Genomic DNA, 5,097 nt, shown 5'->3' with positions numbered 1-5,097 from the left:
ACCAACTGTGGGCTACGCACGTGCCATGCTGATGGTTGGTGGGTAGGCAGCGGCTGATAGTGACCAGGCCGGCTGTGTACTATTCCTTTCCTGCCAACTGCAGACTATGGACGTGCCCCGACAGGGGTTGGTGAGTAGGCAGCGGCTAATAGTGACTTTAAGTACTAGAGCGTGATGCCCGTCGTACTGTTGTCAGTGAGCTGTCGTAGCTTTGGTCAGATCTTTTGTCCATACCTTGGCAGGTACAGTACAAAAGATCCTCCAGTATCGTACGGACTGGCTCATTTGGGCGGGAGTATTCCCGGCTTTGGGCGGGAGTGTTCCCGGCTTGCTCATTCCTTCTTCAGGTGACATTACTGAATTATTTGAGAGTTAGTGCCTTGTGCGTGTAGCCTTGCTGTGCGGGTTGCCTTCCCTGATGGCTAGTATCCGTAGCTGCGGGAACAGGCGGAGTACGTCGACCATTGGGAGGCGTTTCCTGCGAGAGCAGCTTGCGTACTGCGCGTAAGGACGTCGCGTCTCTGAGCATGGTGGGTCATGCGGATCCAGTTGGTCTTTGCGCAGACGTCCCTCTTAAGGTGAGTCTTTCGGGTCCAACCGCGCAGACGTCCCTCTGAGGTGAGTCTTGCGGGTCCGACTGTGTTCAGACGTCTCTGTTTGAGGTGAGTCTTGCGGGTCCAACTGGGCTCTGCTGGGACCTACCTCTTCACATACGCTTTCAAATATGAACTAGATATGGAAAACTGGCACGTTTACGTATTAATGAGTATATTTGAGTCATATGTTATTTCTAATTATTAAACTAGTTTTCATATGTTTTAACATATTACGGTCTTCTTGTTGCAGGGGCGGAAGATATTATGAAAACGATGCTAAGTCCATCGTTATTCAAATGTTAAGTGTAGCTTCATTTACTCATCTTCAAGGAGTTGTGCATCGTGATTTAAAGCCCGAGGTCGCTTTAATTATTATTTCTTTCCTTTTAACAGTTTAAGTAAATTTTTATTAAATCATAATTTTTACATTTATTTAAATTTTAAACACATTTTGTGCAGAACTTTCTTTTTAGTACAAAAGATGAAAATTCTTTAATGAAGGTCATAGATTTCGGTTTGTCTGATTTCGTTAGACCAGGTAAGTCACATTTTCTAAATGATAAATAAATAATCAGGTAATTATTTTTTAAGATGTAATTTTTTTTTGTTTCGTGTTGATTTACAGATCAACGCCTAAACGATATTGCTGGCAGTGCATATTATGTTGCACCCGAGGTGCTACACCGATCATATAATGTAGAGGCGGACATGTGGAGTATTGGTGTTATAACTTATATATTATTATGTGGAAGCCGGCCCTTTTTTGCTAGAACCGAATCGGGCATTTTTCGTTCTGTGGTCAAAACTGACCCGAATCTTGACGGGTCACCTTGGCCTTCGGTGTCTCCGGAAGCCAAGGATTTTGTCAAAGGACTCCTAAATAAGGATCATCGAAAACGAATGAGCGCTTCCCAAGCTTTGAGTAAGATACATATTCGTTTAAATAAAATGTGACAATTGATTTGTGTACTTATAATGTGTTGGAATTCATTTGCAGCTCACCCATGGTTAAGAGACGAGAAACATGATGTGCCGTTGGACATTTTAGTCTACAAGTTGGTCAAGTCATATGTTCGAGCCACGCCTTTAAGGCGTGCTGCACTCAAGGTAATATATTTCACGTGCTAGTTATGACTACACAAACAATATGATCAAGGTTGTATATGCATAAAAATATACGTTCGAAAACTTTTGGCCCGTTTGACTTGTTCAACCGATTAACATGTTTTAGCATATTTTTATTTGGCCCGTTTGAAACCGTTACTTTTTGTTTGATTCTTATTTTTTTAATGTTCTGCAGGCGCTTTCAAAAGCTTTGACCGATGATGAACTGGTATACCTAAGCGCTCAGTTTAATCTCTTGGAACCGAAAGACGGGTGTGTTTCTTTGGAAAATTTCAAAACGGTTAGATTTTCATTTTAACATTTGACCCGTTCGTGATAACATAACCAAGATCGACCCGTTTACAATGATATGCATAATAAACTTGTAGGCTCTAGTGAAACATTCGACGCCCGCCATGAAGGAGTCAAGGGTCTTTGATATCCTAGACAAGGTAAAACCACAATATAACGATTAACGACATGTTTGACTTTTTTTTTTTGACTCGTGATAACAACATTAGTTTGATTTCTATGATTACAGATGAAACCTTTATCTTACACTCAAATGACATTTGAGGAGTTTTCAGCTGCTGCAATCAGCCACATCAACTCGAGGCACTCGAAGGATGGGATAATATAGCAAATAAGGCTTTTCAATATTTTGAACTTGAAGGAAACCGCGTCATTTCTGTAGATGCATTAGCACAGGTCTGGTTTTTTCAACTTTTATTATACTATACTACAAAGGAGGCAAGTCTGACCCGATTAATCATGAACGGGTCGATTTGGGCTACAGGAGGAACCGGTCAAACGACTTTGTATATAATAACAAATAGTCTAGTATTATATTTTTAATGCATACAACCTCCTATAGACTCACAATATTATTGTTTATTACATAATATTCTGTAGTATGTAAATGATGACGTGGCACAACTGTTTGTCACGTGTTAAAAAGGTTGTGTTGCCACGTCATTGTCTACAATATATTGAGTGTTCTTACCATATAATTATTAAAAACGGAATATTTGTGACATATTTGCCACCTCTATTGCACCCTTGATTATCGGTTTCCGATTTTAAACCTGATAACCTTTGTAGGAAATGAACGTGGGTGATTCGGCTCACTCGATACTAAAGGAATGGATACGAAGCAGTGATGGAAAGCTCAATTTTCTTGGATTTACCAAGTTTTTGCACGGTTTATCTATTCGTAGTGTTAACACAAGGCAACATCAATAACATATGTAATAAATGGTCAACGATTGAGTTGACTTTTGATTTGTATTTGTACTATTATTGTTTGAATGCTAGTGATGTCTATATATCATTGGTTTAAATAAGTTTGAAATCAAATCATTTTTCATAAATGAATAAAAAATGGGGGTCACTACAAAATATATCAACACATGTATGGGCATTAATCAATGAAACAATACATTACTTATTGGTTTAGAGAGTTTTCTATCTACTTTATCTTTGCAAATTAGGCGATTCGTGGTGGTACTGTGAAACGTGAAAAAAAGTGCTGACATATAGACGTCACGTGTGTCGTGTGGGTGGTTACACATTTCAAACTCAAGAACACGTGTTGTGGTATGAAATGCGGTGTGTTGAGGTGTTTAACGTCCCATAGTCTGTGTGAAAAGGGCAACATGTCCATTTCATACACCCCTACATAAACACATTGAAATATTAAGTAAAAATATGTTGGCCCCACTTACTAAAATAATGAAAATGATACCTAAAGATGGATATATTCGTGCGGTAGTATGATATGATGTTTATCCTTAGGTGGTTGAGAACCTGATGGTTCTAATTCCATAATGGATATTGGTGACGAGAAGATGATCAATGGGCAAGAGATTTTTCTTATTTGGATCGGTTGGACAAGTGGACGAAAAGCTCTAGATGTTGTTGGATCACGTGAAAAACTTCGTAGGCGGTTTGACCCGACTATCAGACTCGAATTCCTTGAGATAGAGCTCTATCTTCACCACTTAATATTTCCCCTCTGATTTCACCTTTTTAGAAAATCATTTACCAACATAATTTGTGTGTTTATTTATGGTATGAATTTCAAGTTATAACGGTCAATCTGTAAGTTTGAAAATCCAGCTTAGAAAAACCTTATAAAAGAGCATCTCTTGTAATGGCTTTAGCATCAATTTTTTTTTATCCAAATTTATTTGTGAAGTTTATCTCTGTTTATTTATGTTCCCACTATGAGTTAATAAGCGTAGATTTAGAAGATGTGTGAATTAGCGGTCATCAAAACATTAAATAAAAAAGAAGCAACACTATAAAATTCTCCGTATCATTATGTATGTCCATATATGACTGTAGTGGGATGTCATATCAACAAATCAATATCGTGATGGTTTTTACTCAAATCTGAAGGCTCGATAATCATACACAGGAAATCGAACTAAATTTACGTACCCATATTGGTATAAGAATGGCTTTATTTATTTACGAGACAACCAATTCAATCAAAATAGCTTCTACCGCTTTAGCACGGATACAAATTCGACGTCAAATTTGGCAAACTTTAATTTTGACGTCACTGATTCCGTCATTAATCGGCAACTAACACCTACATGACATATGCCATTGACGAAAATGAGTAAATATACAATATATAAATCATGAACGAAGAATGTGAAACCGTAGGTCTTGAGGGTATTGTAATGAAATTTTCGACAAATCATTGATGGAACAAGGTGGTCAAAATAAGATAGTAAAATCTCATTTGAAATCTTATTTTCATAATTTTCGAAGAATTACCGACGCTAGTTCCATAGCGAAGGGGATCTCACCCAACACTAAATGAAATCTTATTCTCATTTTAAATCTTATTTTCATTTATATTTTTTGGAATTTGAAGGATCCGCAACTAATCATCAAAGGATAAAATACCGAGTAAAAGTTTATTTTCAAGTAATGTAAAAATGTTGGACACTTTTGTACATTCTAGGATACTTATAATGATACACAAACATAAAAATAAATATACTAAATGTATTTAGTAATTGGTGTGTACAAACCCAAAAACTAATTAGGAGTCTAAACATACCCTAAATTCAATTATTTTTGTATAGTAGGTGGCATTCAAATTGCAAGTCTTTTAACACCTTCTCTAGATTCCACTTGAAATCATTACCTAATTTCAGTATTACATGTTACACATTTAAGACCTTTCTTCACAAGGTAACCCATCTACCAACTTTCCATTAATTTATTCACACCATAACATCCAAAAAGTATAAAAACTTAACAAGAAAAACTATTTTATTTATTTATCTACAAAAACCATATGTTTACAAAATACAAAGTCATAAACTCCTAAAACTAATTAAGTTACATAATTGAGTATAGAACTATAAATATCATTCTT

At 36.6% G+C, this 5,097-nt stretch overlaps 1 pseudogene across 1 annotated transcript; it reads left to right on the top strand.

The window, feature by feature from the left end:
- Positions 1–729: 729 nt before the first annotated feature.
- LOC143626811 (CDPK-related kinase 3-like) lies at positions 730–3,143 on the top strand (annotated as a pseudogene). Its single transcript, XR_013152492.1, has 8 exons — positions 730–955; positions 1,056–1,134; positions 1,222–1,518; positions 1,594–1,703; positions 1,897–2,001; positions 2,090–2,152; positions 2,242–2,408; positions 2,802–3,143. The product of XR_013152492.1 is annotated as a CDPK-related kinase 3-like (transcript).
- The last annotated feature ends 1,954 nt before the right edge of the window (positions 3,144–5,097 follow it).

The sequence above is a fragment of the Bidens hawaiensis genome, unplaced genomic scaffold (genome assembly GCF_021521415.1).
Source record: "Bidens hawaiensis isolate Kalapana, Puna unplaced genomic scaffold, B.hawaiensis_p1.1 tig00000458_1, whole genome shotgun sequence".
Taxonomy (NCBI): domain Eukaryota; kingdom Viridiplantae; phylum Streptophyta; class Magnoliopsida; order Asterales; family Asteraceae; genus Bidens; species Bidens hawaiensis.
Note: the sequence above shows the minus strand (reverse complement) of the source record. Positions and strands in the feature narration are given on the sequence as shown.